Source organism: Ictidomys tridecemlineatus, unplaced genomic scaffold, assembly GCF_052094955.1.
Source record: "Ictidomys tridecemlineatus isolate mIctTri1 unplaced genomic scaffold, mIctTri1.hap1 Scaffold_81, whole genome shotgun sequence".
Taxonomy (NCBI): Eukaryota; Metazoa; Chordata; class Mammalia; order Rodentia; family Sciuridae; genus Ictidomys; species Ictidomys tridecemlineatus.
In genome coordinates this window covers 845,710-866,131 of record NW_027526045.1, presented here as the reverse complement: position 1 = coordinate 866,131, position 20,422 = coordinate 845,710, and the positions used below count along the sequence as shown (strand labels likewise).

Below are 20,422 nucleotides of genomic sequence, written 5' to 3'. Positions count from 1 at the left end.
TCTCCCAAGGCTTCCATGATAGTTGGTGATAGAGCAAGTTCTTTCAATTGGTAGCCCTCAGTAAGCTCTCTACAGTAAGCTCTCTGCAGTACTCATTGGTACTGACACTAGTGGCTATTTGATCTTGTGGAACTGGCATGTTATGATGCCAATGTTGATATTTCAGAATGGGATGGGGGAAATCCCATTTGATTTTGTTACAAATCACTTTTATTGTCAGTGCCTTAGGTAAATTCCCCAGAAATACAATGAGATGAAAGTATGCAAGTGATTTATTATGCAAGTGATAAGTAAAGGGGTGGTACTAGCAAGGCAGGGAAGGCAAGCAGGGATGATTTCAGCAAATTTGTGTAGAAGCTGACTTCAGTCTGATTCACTCAGAAAGTTTTAGACTATAAATAGCACATTTTTGAGATAAAGGAACTGGGCTTTCATATAGTAAATCTATGGGTACACTTCAGGCCAAAGACTCACAAACACTATAAATTAAAAACCACAGTGAAGAAAGGAGGGCATAAAAATTGGAAGATGAAAAGTGATGTGAGAAATCCAGCTAGACTACTACAGTCAACGTCAAGTTTATCTTCACAATTCCATAATATTTTGGAACAAGCCAGAAAGTTGTCATTTGTCCTAAGACCTCACTAATGATAGATAGTGCTATCTCTAACTACCAAAAGCATCACACATTTAGGTTACACGAACTGCCTAGGGGGAAAAAGTGCTCAATGAAATGCTAGGGCAATGTGAACAAAGTATTTTGACAAAAAACAAAGCAAACTTTAAAGACTAAAGTAAGCCTGAAAGGAGAGAACTATTTCCTTTGCTTTGATCCTCAAAGTCTCTAAACAGGGCTGTTTTTGCTCTTTCTGGAAGGCAGTCACCTGCATTCCCAAATAAAAAATTTTGTAAAGGTACCTTTTGTTTCCCTAATCTCTTATTTTTTCTTCTTTGTAACTAATTATAATATTGTTCACTATTTAGAGTACTTACATATTTATTTGAAAAGAATAAAACTTTGGTAAATGTAAGTATACAAGACAATAGTTTTGTTTTTTTAAGTAAAAGGACAATTAAGCATTAAAGATACCATATGAAGCAAAAGACAAAACTATTGCCTAATTATGTAAAAGTGAAATATTTAAAATTTACTTATTCCCAAGGCAAACTAATGTTTACTGATTTGAATTTAGAAAATTATTCGATAGTGATATACTTCTAAAAATTGCATCAGTTTACCTCTAGTTTCCTGAAAATGTATCAAATCAACCATGTTGCTTCACTATTTACTTTTGGCAGATTTTAGCCTAATACTAATACCAGTTTTTATTTGAGTAACTGATCTCAATATTTCTTTTAAGCAGAACTTAATGCTGAGGCTAAGTAAACCTAAGATGGATTTCAGGCCCACTGAAAGGCAGGCAGTCATTTTTCATATTGCAGGCAGACCATGGTGGTTGTCATCCGTATATCAGACCTCTAAGGACATGCTGGAAAAATCTGTAAACACAATCTTCCCATGCTGTATTCACATGCTTCATTCACATCTTTAGCTTACCCAGGTTGTTAGAGGTTTGGGTAAGATGACTAAAAGTTTCATGACGGCAATTTCTATAAGAAAAAAAAAAAGTTCACCAACTATTTATGGAGTACTTAATACTAAGCAATATGCCCAGCAGTGGCTAAATGAAAGTCAAATGAATAACCAAGTATAATGTTTAGAAAGTTTTAAGCTGACACATGTTAAAGCTGCAAGCAACTAAGGAAAAAAAAAGATATACTGGACATTATCAAAATTCAAAACCTTTTTGCTATAAAAGACATAATACCAAAACAAGAAAGACAACCTGCAGAATAGGAGAGAGTATTTTGCAAATTGAACATCTGATGTTCAGTATCCAAAATGTTCTCTTAGACTTAATGAAAAGACAAATAACAATTTGAAAATGGGTCAATGATATCTTGTCAAGTGAGACAAGATATTCAACATCTTTAATCTTTAGTTATTAGGGAAATGAAAATAAAAAACATAAGATCTGCCGGGGGCAGTGGCGCATGCCTGTAATCCCAGCAGCTCAGGAGACAGATAGGAGAACTGCAAGTTCAAAGCCAGCCTCAGCAACAGCGAGGTGGTAAGCAACTCAATGAGACCCTGTCTCTAAATAAAATGCAAAATAGGGTTGTGGATGTGGCTCAGTGACTGAGTGCCCCTGAGTTCAATCCTAAGCACACCCCCCCACAAACAAACAAACACAAGATCCTATTTCACACCTCCTAAGATGGCTGTAGTTAAAACGATGGACAATGGCTTAGGAATACAGTTTGTCAATTCCTTAAAAAGTTAAACACAGAGTTCCCATATAACCAAGCAATACCACTCCAGGCATATACCTAAGAGATCTGAAAAGATGCTCACACAAAAAAAACTTCTACATAAATGTTCACAGCAACACCACTCATTACAGCTAAAGACTGAAAAAGTAAAATGCCACCAAATGATGAATGGATGGACAAGATGTACACATTCATACAAATAAATATTTTTTAGACATAAGAGTAAAAGCATGCCACAATATGGATAAACCTTGAAAACACTGTCTGTGTTGAGAAAAGAAGCTAGACGTAAGAGACCATATAATGTGAATAATTCATGACATGAGCACAATAGGCAGATAAATAGAAATAGAGGTTAGTGACTGCCAGGGGCTAGAGACTGGGGAGAAATGAGTGACTGCTAATGGTATGGAGTTTCTTTTGAGAAAGATGAAAACTTTGTTCTGTGAATATATTTATACTGAATTGTATACTTCAAAAAGGTGAATTTCATGTTATGGGAATTATTATCAATTAAAAAAAATGAAGCAAGGCGTTGTGGCACACTCCTATAATCCAAGCAGCTTAGGAGGCTGGGGCAACAGAAGGATTGTGAGTTCAATGCCAGCCTCAGCAACAGCGAGGTGCTAAGCAATTCAGTGAGACCCTGTCTCTACATAAAATACAAAATAGGGCTGGGGATGTGGCTCAGTGGTTGAGTGCCCCTGAGTTCAATCCCTGGTACCAAAAAAAAAAAAAAATATATATATATATATATATATATATATATATATTTAGGAACCCAAAATCTTTATGCCTCAAAAATTTCTACTTGTAAAACTGTATAATGCTTTAGTTAAAACTGAATCCCTTAGCTGGCTGTGATGATGCAAGCCTGTAATTCCAGTGACTTGGAAGGCTGAGGCAGGAGGATCACAAGTTTGCAGTCAGCCTGAGCAACTTGATGAGACCATGTCTCAAAAAAAAAAAAAAAAAAAAAGACTAGTAGCTCAGCAACATCTGTCTGGGTTCAATCCCCAGTACCAAAATCAAAAACTGGATACTTTAAGGCATAAAACATTTTAAAATTTTTGTCACATTTATAAAAGGTGCTGGAGTTACAAAATAGATGAGATACAGTTGTACAAGTTAAAAACTGTAGGTGTCACAGATGCAACTTGCATAAAATGTGATTGTTATATCATGTAAAGGAAGCACCAAACAAGGGGAACAAAAATGAATTCTAGGGCTGGGGTTGCGGCTCAGGGGTAGAGTGCTCGCCTTGGATGTTCAAGGCCCTGGGTTCGATCCTCAGCACCACATAAAAATAAATAAATAAAATAAAGGTATTATGTACAACTAAAAAATATGAATTCTATTTAATTAGGTGCATTTTTCTTTATAAACAGATCTGTCTATTTTTTTAAAGAGAGAGTGAGAGAGAGAGAGAATTTTTAAATATTTATTTTTTAGTTCTCGGCGGACACAACATCTTTGTTTGTATGTGGTGCTGAGGATCGAACCCGGGCTGTACATATGCCAGGCAAGCACGTTACCGCTTGAGCCACATCCTCAGCCCCAGATCTGATTACATTTTACTTTGTTAAAAATAAATTGAATGACTGAAGAAAGTTCACAAAAGTATGAACTGGCATTTTAAAATCTGAGTTAAGAGAAACTACAATATAAAGAGCTAAGTCACCTGTCTGGGTTAATGCCCAATGCTATAGTCTGAATTAGTGTCTCCAAAGGGCCCATATATTAAAGGAGGAAGTGAAATCTTTCGAGATGAAACCTTGTGGGGGAGGTCTTCTGGTCATCGGGGATGTGTTTTCCATAGGACTCTGCCCTTTCCTCTTTCTTTCCTTTTCCTTCTCAGCTATGAGGTGATTGGGCTTTCTCTGTCATGACATACTGCCTTGTTATAAGGCAATGGAGCAAAAGGATTACAGACTAGAAATGTGAGCCAAAATAAACTTTTCCTCTTTTTAAGTTGTTACCTCAGGCATTGTTACATTAACTGCTGCTTACTAACACATCCCATTACAAAGCTATATTTAAAAAAAGCCTGCTGGGCTGGAGGTTTAGTTGAGTGGTAGAGTGCTTCCTTTCACATGCAAGACCCTGACTTCAATCCCCAGCACAGCATGAAAGAAAACAAAAAGCCTGCCTTACTTAGAACAAGAACCAAAGGCAAGACAGATAAGTGATCTTAATCCTGAGTCAATGCCTGAGTTCAGTGAAGAGTCATAGCTGTTTTACCACATCAAAATCAAGGCCTTGACCACACACAAGCCCAGAAACAGTGACCAGATGATGAAATATCCTCAGAAGATGAAGAACTGGGAATGTACTTACTGATTTTTTCTTTCTGATGTATATAATATGAATATCTTCACTTTGATACTCTTCATCATGTTTTTCCAAGGGAATTTTTTCAAAATCAAAGTCTAGCTGAAGCAGCCATAAATTTAACAGATATACTTTAAACTCAATAATATGAACAGACCTGTGATAAAGAAGGTACAATGGTGGCTATCTTTGTAGGAATACTGATTAGGAAGGGGCACTGTGGAAACCTTCTGAGGTCTTAGAAATGTATATTTTTATGCTGGGTAGTAATTATGTGGCTGAGTGCTTGATATATATGCATTTAACTATGTTTTACCTCAATAAAAATTATTTTAACTATATAAAAAATTAAGAGTCCCAAAAGCTCAGTAACATTCTTCATATTCAGGAAAAACATGAAGGCTGGGGCTGTAGCTCAGTGGCAGAACACTTGCCTAGCATGAGTGAGGAACTGGGTTCAATCCTTAGCACTAATAAAAAAAATAAATAAAAATACATCTACATCTATTACTACAAAAAAATAAATTAAAAAAATTTATCATATATTATCTGAGGCAGTCATATTCTTGTTTTCTCATTAAACCAAAGCAGTCCATCAGCAGACAAAAGTTGCAGAGCTATACAGATGTACAAAAAGATTTACTTCTAATGGGATGAATTTTTGCCCATAAAAAGGGCCTGGGTCACCACTGGGGGAAGAAGATTAAAAGATACGTAAGATGTTATGTATTGGGTGCAGTGGGGCATGCCTGTAATCCCAGCGGCTCAGGAGACCAAGACAGGAGGATCTCAAGTTCAAAACCAGCCTCAGCAATGGCGACAGGTTAAGCAGCTCAATGAGACCCTATCTCTAAATAAAATACATAACAGGACTGGGGATGTGGCTCAGTGGTTGAGTGCCCCTGAGTTCAATCCCCTGTACCAAAAATAGCTATGTACTACATTTGCAACTTCCTGTGAATCTTTCTGACTATTAATTAAGTCCCTAAAAACAGGTATGTAGGTCAGAGGTTTCATAAAAATGTAGAGAAAAACAGAGAAGTACAAATTTATCACCTCCTCATTTCTATCATGAATTCTCTTTTTTAAAATATTTATTTTTAAGTTTTAGGTGCACACAATATCTTTATTTTACATTTATATGGTGCTGAGGATCGAACTCAGTGCCTCATGCATGCTAGGCGAGCACTCTACCACTGAGCCACAACCCCAGCCCCTCTATCATGAATTCTCTAAAAGCACTATATGTATCACTGATATGTTCCCCACAGCCAACAATTAAGAAATATTAAGAACTTTCTCAGAAAAGACAGTGTCACCATTATTATTTTACACAGTTCTGTAGATACAATATCAACTAATTAGATAAAAAATAAAGGATGAGAATAGAAAATGGGGATGGGCTTTGTGGAATAGTGGATTTTAAAGAGTCCCCTACTGGCTGGGTTCATACAAACAGATTGTCCAAATCTCCAAAATTGCCATAAAATACTAGATTAGTCATATATAGCCTCCCTGAAGGGTACTCACTACAAAGATAGATCTTATAGTCCTTACCTCAACATATTTTTTCTCAATTTCTGGATTTTTCCCCATTGTACGTTGTTCATAGCAACATATGATACAAGTTTTAGATCCACTGAGATCTTTCAGTGTTTTCAGCAGTGGTTCCAAAGACTATAAAAGAAAAACGTATTTCATGACTTCAAAAATTTTCTATTAAGAAAAGGTTAGGGGAGTAAAAGGATTAATTCCCCTATTATTAATTTTTGAATCAATACAACAAAGTACATGTAGTTAACATTTTCTAATAATGATTGGTAAACTCCTCTTAATAATTAATTATTGGCCTGGGTGGTGGCTCAGTGGTAGAGCACTTGCTTAGCATGAATGAGGCACTGGGTTCAATTCTCAGCACCGCATCAAAATAAATGAATAAAATAAAGTCCATCAACATGTAAAAAAATTTTTAAAAAATTAATTATTATACTACAGTTTTCAGAAAAATAATTCAAGTGACTGTGTTTTGAAGTTCCCATGGAAATAAACGAATAGTGTTGATTTCACTCTTAAAAGTAATTTCACTTACTCTAATTTAATGTAGGATTTAAACAATCAACAATTTTTCCTACAAAAGTAAATCTGAACTTAACTTGAACATGGATTGGCTCAATGCTCATTATTTTAAATATAAATGATACCCACAATGCTATCATAAACCAATATTTAAAGAAAAATATTGCAGTGGCACATGCCTGTAATCCCAGAAGTTTGGGAGATTGAGACAAAAGGATCCTGGGTTCAAAGCCAGGCTCAGCAATAGCAAGGCGCTAAGCAACTCAATGAGACCCTGTCTCTAAATAAAATACAAAATAGGGCTGGGAATATGGCTTAGTTCGTCATGTGCCCCTGAGTTCAATCCCTAGTTCCAAAAAAAAGAAAAGAAAAAAGAAAAATATTTGATCTAGTAAATCTTGCCACAAAACCATGAATTTTTTAAAAAATGCAACTTAATTCTCCTGGTGAAACATTTCATTGGGAACAACTAAGGGCAGGGGTGGGAGGCTAAGGGGTGATTTTAGGGCTGGAGATGTAGCTCAGTAGTAGAGCACTCACATGTATAAGGCCCTGGATTTGATCTACAGCCCCCCTAATGTCTGCCATCCCCAAGAAAGTTTTTTTTTTAAAAAAAAAAAAAAGATTATCATAGCTTTTCATAACAGATCCAAGTGGTAAAATCCTTTAAAACTTTTGAAGAAGCCTCTAATAAAATGCATATAACACTCTTCTAAACATGATTTGCAGGTATATATGAACGTATATACATAGTCTCTTGTGACTTTTGTTTTATTTTTGCTACAACCATCTATCAACCATAGACAAATATCCTGAATTCAGAGATGTTAAAATGTGAAGAAATGTAGTTTCAGAATACAAAAAACAGTTAATCGATTAGAAAGATTTCACTCACTGAACATTTACCTCCTCGTAGTATATGCAGTCAGCCATCAGTATGTAGTCTGGTGGAGAAGGAAAGTCTTCTATTTCTTCCCCCCTTCAAAATGGCAAACAAGTATTTTAAACTGTTAATAATTTAAAATACTCTTGCTTTAGCAAGAGCCAATAAGTTCATTTCGTATTATCATGGCTTTAACGAGATACAATTTAAAACAAACTATGAATTGTTATTTTAAAACAAGCTGAAAGGCCATACAAACCATTTCAGTACCTTGGCTTTAACAGAACCAGTGACAAGATGTTTGTTCATATTAATATTCATCTTCAGCAAGTCTTGCAATTCCTCAAGATCGGTGACCACAACATCTGCCCTATAAAATAACGTTGATTGAGGGGTAGGCACAGGGTGGGTAACTGGCATCAAAGCAAAGCGATGTCCCCTCCCTTCAATTCTTACCCGAGGGTAGCAGCCATGAGTCCCACCGCCCAGGTGCCTGAGCCCAACTCCAGCACCGACCGCCGGCTCAACACTTGGGCCCCGTCTCCAGAAAACCCCGGCGTTTCCAAGTATTTAGAGAGCACAATGGCAGCGTCCCAAACAACGCAACCCACACCACCGGAGTCATACCGCTGCAGTCGTAGTCCCATCCCGCTTCTCCAGAACTCTCACAAAGCTCCGCAGGGGATCCTCCACCACCGACTCCACAGCAGCCGCCATCTCTGCCGGCTAAAGGGTGCTGCTCCCTTAGTGATGACTCATCTGTGCGCCGGTCACAGGCCAAGCCTTGAGAGGGGCCCGCGCCTCCTAGTGGCGGACTTGGCACCTCGCGTGTGCGCAAGTCAACAAAGCCCAGAAGGCTGCAGCACCTTGGGTGTAACCCAGCACTAACCGCCCTCTTCCATTCCTTCTCCTGTAAAATGCGCCTGGTTTGAGGAACAGCTAGTTTAAGTCACTTTCCCAGATAAAACTAATATAATCTGATCTGTGAAAAAACAAAGCAAACACTGGAGCATTTTTACGTGGTTAGAGATTGACTCATACTGTAGTTACCTTAAATCCAGGCAGCTTACCAAAGGTGTCTATTATCTTTCTCAGGAAGTTTCCAAGTGTGCTCCTACTTTTTCCGTATGAATGCATAAAAAGGATTGCTGGAAACTTGCAACTTGCATTTACCAGTTAAATTTTTTTTTTAATCCCTCTAAAATTTACATCATATAAATTATTTGGGATTATGTAGTTTTAAGTTGCATGAAATAACTCAATGTGTGTATACATATATCTACAGTACTCTAATATCCCCTTGTTCTTTACAATGAAAACACATTTCTTAAAAAATCTTTTAAAAATTAAGACTGAGGTGATTTAATTAATCTTGTTAAGAACTCTGATACAAAGCACAGTAAAAGGCCACAGACCAGTAAATAAAGAATGTGGCTTTTGGCTACTTTACAACCACTGCTACAGCCTATCACATAACATACTTTTCATCACTTTGAGCGAAGGTATCCAAATGGCAAATAAAAGTTTTACTCGCTTCTGATTAAAAAGTTTAATAAAGCATTAAGTATTTGCTGGTTTAAATATTACCAATCTAAAAAAAATATTTTTAAAAAATTTCAGTTAACACAAGATTTATAGAGAAAGTCACTAGGTTTTGAAGGCAAGGCAGTTGGTTCCTATGCCATAAGAACTTTTCCTCTGAACATATGAATTAGTAAAGTAGCAGATTGTATTATAGACCTCAAGTCATTTAAATGTATATAGGTTATTAACATTATCTTTAAATATACAATATAAACAAAACTGTACATACATGGCATATTAACTTTGTGTTCCAAAGCAATAGGCAACTTTTTGCAAAAACAAAAGGCACATCTGAATGAGATACATGCCCTTTGTTTCCTCTATAATTGGGTTATGTATTCTTTGTTTACATTTTGACAAAATAATATACACAGTGCACTCTATTATTTTCATTACACATTTCATTTTTGTCTTCAGCAGCAAATACTGGCATTTAAGACATGGCATTAAAGAATTTAAGAACAGTGGGTGTTATTCACAATTCTCCTAGATGTAAAAACTACAAGTAAAAACCTTCCAGAAGATGGTCAAAGAGATTTAAAAATCAGTAACACCATACACCTCTATATTTGTGTAAATTCATTACCTTAAAAAAAAGGCCTCTATTACTCAAATTTGAAAAATTCCACAAAAACACTATCCCCTTTCAGTGCAAACAAAGTCACTTTAAACCATATTTTAGCAGAGTCTACAGTGCAAATATAAACTCATTATACTGGCCTTTTGGCAGCACTGAGGATCCAAGACAAGGCAATGCAACTGATCACCTGAGGTTATTGGTAAAGGACTTTTGTATTTTATCTTTCCAATTCTTAAAAGCTTATTTGATCAGTAGCATTTCTGAAGAGCATTATTTGTAAAAACAAAAAACAAAAACCAAAAAAACTAAAATACTATGCCTTTTTGAATAAATTTTTTTTAAAAAAAGCTTTACAAATATTATTCCAGTGTCAATGACTACATATGGCTAAGGTCATTGAGGAGTTTCTGCATTTTCTACCATAGACAGTCTGTACAATGGGGGATGTGAAAACTCTCACTTGTAAGTCTTTGGTGGAAGTTTTGGTAGGTGAGGGCTTGAATTCTGCCTTGGTGGAACAGGGGGAGCTTGAGGATGAGCAAGACTGTTGTGATAGCATCGACATGGTACCCTTGGAGAGGGTGTGCTAGGAGGAGTGCTTGGTGAATTTGGACATGTTCTAATGTCTCTGAGCCAGTCTGGATCTCTGTGAAGATGTCCCAGTGGAGGTGGCTGAAGATTAAACAGACAGTTTATAAAGTGTTCTGGAGGTCGAAGGTGAACTGGTGGAGGGGTATCAGGAAGAGGATCTGTTGGCGGAGGTGGAGGTGGACTAAGCAGAAGTCCATTAAATGCACTGGTAGGAACAGGAACTCTGGGTTTTATCTTTGGGGGAGGAGGCTGTCTTGGTGGAATAGCAGGAGGGTCGTCATCAGATTTCACAGTTCCCTTTAAAACAAAAAGTTATATAACTATACTTCTTTTCTCCTGAAAAACTTAAAAGGCAATTTTAAAAGACTGAAAAATTCTTCACACAGAAGAATTTTTTAACTCAACACACAAATTAAATCCAGAAGCTCAAAGTAAATTAATCTGGTTTAATTATCAGATTTATAAGTACATCACTTCTAGTTTAATCAAGGGCTCTGTTTAATACTTCTACATATGAGATATTTTAATTGAAGTCTTAGAACATAAAGCTTCAATTTATCTTGCTTTGTGTTACTATTTCATAAATTTAGGAAATTCATGAATTTTAATTATAAAAATAGGTAAGCAAAAATAATATAGAGTTTTGTAGATGTGAAAGGACATGATGTTAAGGAGACTTAATGTCCAGCTTCTCCTGATTAAGCATTTACTTCTACTTTTCCCAGTGACACTCAGAACAGTGGATTTGAAAGGGTCATCCAAGGACCAGCAACATCAGTACCAGTAGGGAACTTGTTAGAAAAGCAAATTTTTTAAAAAATTATTTGTTCTTTTTAGTTATATATGAAAGGAGATTATATTTTGAGATATCATACATACATGGAGTATAACTTCCGATTCTTCTGGTTGTACATGATGTGGAGTCATGTATTCATTTATGAGCAAAGGAAAGTTATGTCTGATTCATTCTACTGTCTTTCCTATTCCCATTCCTCGTCCCTTCCCTTCATTCCCCTTTGTCTGAGCCAGTGAATTTCTATTCTCCCCTCCCCACTGCTTATTGTGAGTTAGCAACTGCACATTGGAGAGAACACTGGGCCTTTGTTTAGAAAAGCAAATTTTTGAGCCCTCACTCCAGATCTACTGAATCAAAAACTCCTGGAGTAAGGGTTAACATATCAGGTTTTAACAAGCTTTCCAAAAATTAAATTTGAAAAGCTGATGGAAAGTTGGAAGAATCCTTCACATACTAGTACCAGAAAAAAAGTGTATTTCTGAGTCTGTGAATCATCACCACCCCCCCCCGCTTTTTTAAAGGAAAGGTTTTTTTATAAGAATTAAACAACTACTAAAAGCATTTTTCAAATACAACAATATAAATGTGGAAAATGATAAAGAAAAGCCAAAATACAACAAATTCGTAAAAATAAAGTCCTATCTTGAAAATCCATAAATTTTTAAATAAATTAAGGCAAAGCCAGGTCCTGTTGACTACCTTTGAATTTGAAGCATCTTGGTCAAACTTTCTTCGAGGAGGAAGTGGAGGAGGAATCAGTAGCTCTTCACTTGGTTTATTTAAACTACCACACGAACTGAAGACAGACTCTAGGGAGGCAAAGATTAGTTTAACCACAATTTACAGTGCAATTAATCCAACAAAACTTCATTGCAACTGTGATCACTTCTGCCATGGCATTTATCAGACTGTAATGCCTGTTATATATTATCTATCTTCTCTTCTAAAATGTAAGCTCTCTTAGGACAGCTCATTTATTTTGTATCCCTAGTACCTAACACAGTTCCTGGTACACAGGAACTATGATAGCTAAGTGAAGGCACACTATTTATTTATGATTAATAATGAGACTCCTCCTCCAAAAGTCTTTTTAAAATCTAAAACAAAACCAAACAAAAACATGAATGTATATATGTAGTTACTTTTAGAGAAAAATTATCCTAAGCAGAAAACATTTACTCTGAAGCAGCTACAATCAGGTTCATGACTACACAGGTAATAAAATCTCCATATAGGAGACCATAAAGTAGGGTTATATATCATATAACTCTCTTTGCAAATCTCTTAATAATAAGGTATATGTTATAGAGTCACACTGAAGAAAATTTACAAAATAATAAAGTATTAGAGGAAAATTACTCCTGAACAGGTCAACTAGGTACAGAATAAGAACTATTTTCATTTTGATCAATTTCTTTTGTCTTATTTATATGGTTTTAAAGAACTCTAAAATTATGGTCCAACTCCCCATTTAATTTTTCTCCACATTCACAGTTATTATAGAGACATTCATCATGTCTTATTTGTCATTATACTTAGATTGAGTTTGCAGGAATAAGTTGGGAAAGAAGTTGATGAATTTAGTTTTAAACATGCTAAGTGACTGCTTATGGGACATCAAAGTATAGTTTTTGTTTCCTTCTGCCACAAAATAATTTTACTTTTGTCACTGACAATATGCATGACACTGTAATTGTATCATTTTTGGTTTATTAAATATTAAGCACACATTAAAAATGTTTTAAGAAATGTGATACATTAAAGAAGTCAAACATATTCCTTCTCAATATATTTTTCTGTTTTGTTTCATATCCAAATAACAATCTACAAAGTCATAAATAAAACTATCAACTCTTACAATCTAGAAGTATACATAGATTTTGTAGTTTGACAAAAGTTTTCTTTTAGATTTTATAAAACAAACTTGAAATATTCACAGTGTTCATTATCAAATGACTTTATCACATGGTCTTATTGTTTCCCAACCCTTCTGCAGTAACAGACCTTCCAGTGCACTTTGTAAAGATACTAAGTTTAAGAGTCAGATGGGTGCCTGGCCCAGTGGCGCATTCCTATAATTCAAATAACTCAGGAGGCTGAGGTGGGAGGAATGCAAATTCAAGACAACCTCAGCAACTTAGCAAGACTCTAAGGACTTTGTGAGACCCTGTCTCAAAATAAAAAATACTAAAAAGACTGGGGATGTGGCTCAGTGGTTAACTTACCCTGGGTTCAATCCCTGGTACCACCCTCCTCAAAAAAGCCAAAAGGGTGAAAAGCCTAGATTTTTAATAAAATAGCAAAGAAGGTTGCTATTTTAAAAATGCTACTACAGTGTAAATACTTATATTATCATTTAAATGATATATAACAAAATTCAAAATTTAAAAAATAAAATCAAATTCATATTAGTCTTTGTAAAAAAAAATTCCCGAGACTGTTAGAATAACAGAACAAATAATAGCCTAAATTTCCTAAAATTTACTTTTGGATCATTGCTTTGATGAGTTAAAACTGTAAGGATAAAAACAATGGCACACAAATAATTTTAGAAAGATATAACTCATAATTCCTACTTCTTCAGAAAATATTAAATACCTACTGAAAAACACTACCCACCTAGTAATTTGTTAAATAACCACTCAAGATTTACTAGGTATGCATTGCAATTTTATGTAATAAAAAGGAAATTTTATGTATTGTTTGTTTAATTTTATACATTTTTGCAGACCTTCACTGATAGCGCATAAAATTTAGAAAAAATATTCCAACTAGTATTAGATTTAAATGATTCAAATTGCAAATAATACTAAGTACTGCCATTATTTTAATAAATATAAGTTTATAGAAGTTTTACTAATCAATCAATACAAAAATGATCTGGTTCATACAATTCACTGCCTGCATAATGTTTAAAAATTAAATATTCTTTGCAAAAGAGCAGATTACAAGAAATATTTTCCATTCTTATATTTTAAAAGACAAGAGTTGCTGGACATGGTAGTGGCACACCTGAAATCCCACAGCCTCTTGAGACACTGAAGCTGGGGGATCATGAGTTAAGTCAGCCTGGGCAACTTAGCAAGACCCTGTCTCAAAATAAAATAAAATAAGGCTAGGGATGTAGTTCAGTGGTTAAAGCACCCCTGGGCTAAATCCCTAGTACCAGTAGAAAAATAAAAGAAAAGAGTTTGCTACATACACAATGAATCTAAATAAAAATTAAAAAGTGGTGGCTGAAAGCCTGTTAACTTTCAGCCCAATACAACACAAATCCACATTTGTAATGTATGTATAAACAATTTAATGGAAATGTCAACAAGTCATAGCTACTACTCATCACTACTCACAGATTCTACTACACTTCAACCAGGTACAATAGATGTATGCAGCGAATGACTGTTTAGAAAATTAAAGCTATCAGAGCTATAAATAAGGAATAAATAGAGAATAGCAATGCCAAAGCATTAGGGGCATTAAAAATAGTGTATAAGATGTGATATAAACACATCTGATAATTTTAAGTCACTTTCCACTGACTTATAGAGCTATGTTTTTTAAAAAAATTATTTTTTCTTTTTAGTTATACATGACAGAATGTATTTTGACAAATTATACATAATGGAGTATAACTTCTAATTCTTGTGGTTGTATACAATGTGGAGTTACACTGGTCATGTATTCCTATATGAACAAAGGAAAGTTATGTCTAATTCATTCTACTGTCTTTCCTATAAAGCAATGGATTTGTGTTTCTTTTAAAAAGGAAAAGTTTTCTATACTGATGTATATAGTAATTTTACTGTACATTTTTTACTTCCAATCCTCTTGCAGAACTTGACATATCTCACTAGTATTTTTCAAGAATGTTACATTTTTAGCAGCCATTCATGGTCTTGGTCACTGCATTTAGATTCCCTCCTACCCCTCCACAACTGCTACATTTTTCATGATGAAGAACAAGGAGCCAGGAAAAGGGATTGACTCAGAATTGGAACTTTTTCCTCAAATACAGATATTAAATTTATTATTCCATGTCAAAAGTTGCTGCCCTGATTATGTGGACTCTGCAGTTACTTTCAGGGGTTCTGCTGGTTCAGGGACCCAACAGTTGATACGAAAAGTATACTTTTGGGAGTATTGATAAGAAGTGGGCACGGGATTCACTTTCTCATTTTCTTACCACAATCAGATTTTTATCCACCTTCTCATACATGTAGCCATGTGTGCTTCAGGGAAAGCTGACCTTACCCCTTAGCAACAGGAATAAGGCCTGATTAGTTCAAGTCTGAAAATTCCCGCTAAAGAAATGGAATTACTCTATTAAACTCATCACTTAGAACTCAACTGGTCACTGAAATACCAAAGGAGATTTTTCTGGAGGCTATTAAAAAGGATATCCCTTGGACTGGGGTTGTGGCTCAGTGGTAAAGTGCTTGACTAGCATGCGTGAGGCACTGGGTTCGATCCCTGGCACCATATAAAAATAAAACAAAATAAAGGTATTATGCCCACTTAACAACTTAAAAACTTGTGCCCACTTACAACTTGTTATTTTGGAAAAGTACTTTGCCATTTTGTTTCTCAACCTTTCTCTATCTGCTGAATAAAGAAACATATAACTTTTATCATTCCTGCCAGCATTTTTTATGACCTTATGGAAAAACAGCTGTAGATAAATATGTTAATCTGGACAAAACAATGAGAGTCAAAAGGAACTTCAGTCTTTAATAACATCATTGAGCCACTGAATCAACTAGTCCTAAAGCATCTTTCCTATACAGTTCCAATTATGTCTTTCAGAATGGGTTCTTACGGTTTAAGGTAGTCTTACATGAGTCTTTTCTTCTTTATAAACACATAGACTCATGGAAACAGAAGATATCTAAATGATGGTGGGACATATTTGATAGTTTCTGAATTTGAGTCTGACTCTATAGCCACCACATAACCACTATGTTTATACAAAGTAGACTCTCAATAACCCTTGTTGTGTGAACACAATTTTATTTTCAATGAAGAGCATTTTGTTACCAGATTGTTTTCATTAACATTGGGCTATTTACTATACTGCCAAATACTGTTCTACTTGATAGCAATATAATAGTGACTTGCTTATGGAGTTTATATTCTGGTTGGAGAGAAATAATAAATATGTAAAAGTAGCATAGCTATACACCATAAGAAGAAATAATTTGTAGGAAAGGGGTTCAGGAATAGGTGGATGGGAAGCAATTTTAAACAGGTGATTGGGGAAGAACTCACTAAGGAAACACTAAGCAAAAACTTGAAGGAGTCAAGGGAGCAGGCCATGACGCCAAGTGGTCAAAGAGCATTAGAAACAGAAGGAATAGCAAAAGTAGAAGTCCTAATGTAGTAATGTGCCTTTGTGTTCTAGAGGCAGAATAACTAAAGCAGTGAAGAGTAAGGGAAGAAAACAGCAGATTATTAGATCTCACAGATCAAAGGAAGCCAAGCCCTGTAAGGCCTTGTGGGCCCTATGAAGGAACTTTAACTTTTAATCTGAGTGAGATAGAAAGTTTTATATACAGGAGAGTTAAGGTCTTATTTATTTCCTAAAAGGATCAGTCTGGCTGTTGTATTAAAAACATACTGGAGGGGCTGGGGTTGTGGCTCAGTGGTAGACCGCTCGTCTAGCACGTGTGAGGCCCTGGGTTCGATCCTCAGCACCACATAAAAATAAAGAAAATAAAGGCATTGTGTCCAACTGCAACTAAAAAAAATATTTTTAAAAAATATATGTATACTTGAGCAGGTATAACCCTAACATCCAAACCAGATACCAAATGGCAATTATCAATTATCTAGGAAAGAAAACTACAGCCCAATTTCCTGATAAATATAGATGCAAAAATCCTTAATGAAATATTAGCAAATCACATTAAAACACATATAACGAAGAAAATACACCATGACCACAAGTAGGTTTCATCCTAGGGATGCAAGGTTGGTTCATCATACACAATTCAATAAATGTAATTCACCACTTAAATAGAATAAAGAACAAAAACCATATATATGATCATCTCAATAGATACTGAAAAGGCCTTTGATAAAATACAGCAACCATTCGTGTTAAAATGCTGTAGAAACTAGGGATAGAAGGAACTTATCTAGCATTATAGAGGCTGTATACAACAAACCCAAAGCCAACATCATACTGAATGAAAAATAAATGAAAGCTTTTCCTCTAAAATCAGAAACAAGACTAGGATGTCCACCCTCACCACTTCTATTCAATATAGTTCTCGAAACTCTAGCCAGAGCAATCAGGCAAGAGAAGGAAATTAAGGAATACAAACAGGAAAATAAGAAGTCAAACTTATCACTGTCTGTTGATGACATGATCTTATATTTAGAAGACCAAAAAAATTCTTCCATAAAATTCCTAGAGCTAATGAATGAATTTAGCAAAGTAGCAGGATTCACTCATATATCAATAGCTTTTCTGTATTCCAAAAGCAATTCAGCTGAGAAAGAAATCAGGAAAATCATCCGTTTCACAATATCCTCAAAATTAAACAAACAAACAAACAACTGGAAATTAATCTAAACAAGGTGAAAGATTTCTACATTGAAAAATGAAGAAAGAAATTGAAGATAATCTCAGAACATAAAAATACCTCCCATGTTCTTGGATAGGAAGAATTAATATTGTCAAAATGGCTATATTACCAAAAGCAATATACAGATTAAAAAACTCAATTCCCATCAAAATAACAATGACATTCTTCACAGAACTAGAAAAAACAGTCCTTAAATTCATTTGAAAGATTAAGATATCCAGAAGAGCCAAAGCAATTCTGAATAAGAAAAGTGATACAGGAGGATCTCAAATTATATTACAGAGCTACAGCAGCAAAAATAGCCTGAAGATCAATGGAATAGACAGAAACAAACTCACATTTCTACAGCCATCCAATACTTGAAAAATATGCCAAAAATATATGTTAGAGAAAAGACAGTCTTTTAACAAATAGCTGGGAAAACTGGATATCTCTATGTAGAAGAATGAAAGTAGATCCCCATCTTTCATTCTGCACAAAAGTCAAATCAAAATGGATCAAAGAGTTAGAAATTATACCAGAAATCTTAAAACTGCTCAAAGAGAATAGGGTCAACACCCCATCTATAGGTGGAGGCATCAATTCCTCAGCAAGACCCCTAAAGCTCAAGAAATAAAACCAAGAATCAATAACTGGGATGTCATCAAATTAAAGGTTTCTTTCTACACAGCAAAGGAAATGATTAAGCGTGTGAAGAAAGAGTCTACAAAATGGGAAAAAATCTTTGTCAGCTGCTCCACTGACAGGGGATTAATTAATATTAATAATATATAAAGATCTCAAAAAACTCAATGCCAAAATAACCTCACAGTTATAAGGCAAAAAACAGACATACCTCAAAAGAAGAAACACAAATGGCCAACAAATATATGAAAAATGTTCAAAATCTCTAGCAATCAGGGAAATGCAAATCAAAACTATACTAAGCTTTCATCTCACTTAATCAGAATGGCAATTATCAAGAATATAGATAATATATGCTGATGAGGATATGGAGAAAAAAGTACACTCATACATTGTTAGTGGGACTGCAAATTAGTATAACCACTTTGGAAAAACCATATGACCCAGCTATATCCCACTCCTCAGTATTTGTTCAAAATAACTAAAATCAGCATACTATAGTGATACAGCCACCACAATGTTTACAGCAGCACAATTCACAATAGCCAAATTATGAAGCCAACCCAGATGCCTGTCAACAGATAAGTGGATCAAGAAAATGTGGCAAATATATATACACAATGGAGTTTTACTCAGCCATAAAGAAGAGTGAAATAATGGCCTTTGCAGGTAAACAGATGAAGATGGAGAAAAGTATGCTAAGTGAAATAAGCCTGACTCAGAAAATCAAGGATCAAATATTTTCTATTATATGTGGAAGCTAGAACAAAATAAGGGAAAGAAGGCTTTGGGGGAGGAAAATAGATATCATAAAGATACAGGGAATATCACATTGGAGTAGAAGTAGGAAAACGAGAAGAAAAAATGAAAGGAAAGTTAAAGAAACATGAAATGAATTTAACAAAATCATTTTATATACATATGTAAATGTGCCAAAGGGAATTTCTCCTTAATGTATATGTAGAAAATACCAGTTAAATATAGATAAATAACGGAGTGAAAGGAAGATAAGTAAGGGTCAGGGAAAATTCGGAGGAGAGGAAATCAAATTCCTTGTATGTATGATCTTGTCAAAATGAACCCAAATACTATGTAGAATTATAATGCTTTAATTTTTTAAAAAGGAAAAACATATACTAAAGCAAGAAAAATGGAAAATTAGGATGCTATCATATTGAAAAAGGTTAAGAGATTGTAGTGGCTATCAGCGTAGTAGCAGTAGAAATGGTAAGAGATAGTTAGATTCTTGATATATATTGAGGGTAATCAAGATTTGTTGATTGGGTCACATTTGAGGTATGAAGAAAGAGAGAAAAGCTACTTCTCATATTTTTGGCCTAAGTAACTGAATTGAGATGAGAAGGCGGTAGGAAAAACAGCTTTGGAGGCTCAGTTTTGGAAAGGTTAAGTTTAGATTCCTATCAGATATCCAAATGAAAATGTGGAACAGGTCATTGAATATATGAGTCTAAATCAAGTTGGAGATATGAACCTGGAAATTATCCCATAAATGATATATTAATGAATGAGGTAAGTGAGAAACAAAGAAACAAAGAGGTTTCAAGATCAAGTCTTTCCAATGTTAACAGTTTGGAAAGCTGAAGAGGAACTAACATAAGAGACCAAGGAGCTATAAATGAAGTAAAAAATCAAGAGAGGAAGATGAGCAATATAATCTGCATGCACATGATTTTTTTTCCAAAAAATTTGGAGGTATTTTGTATAAACAGGCAGAAAGTCTTTCTTGTTTGCCACCAAATCCCTTGTGCTTAGCTGAGAAGCTGTACAAAATAAGTGTAGGTTGAATACTGCTTATCCAAAATGGTTGGGACAGGAAGTAATAAGGATTTTAGACTTGGAATATTTACATATATAATAAGATATTTGGGGGTTGAGGCCCAAGTTTAAATAAAAAAATTCATTTATGTTTCACTTTATACACATAGCCTGAAGGTAAACACAAAATTCATTTATTTTATTTTCCTTTTCTTTGTTGTTACTAAAGATTGAACCCAAGGGTGCTTAACCACTGAGCC

At 34.9% G+C, this 20,422-nt stretch overlaps 1 pseudogene; it reads right to left on the bottom strand.

Moving 5' to 3' along the window:
• Positions 1-254: 254 nt before the first annotated feature.
• Positions 255-8,394, bottom strand: LOC144374664 (protein N-lysine methyltransferase METTL21D-like; annotated as a pseudogene).
• Between the last annotated feature and the right edge of the window lie 12,028 nt (positions 8,395-20,422).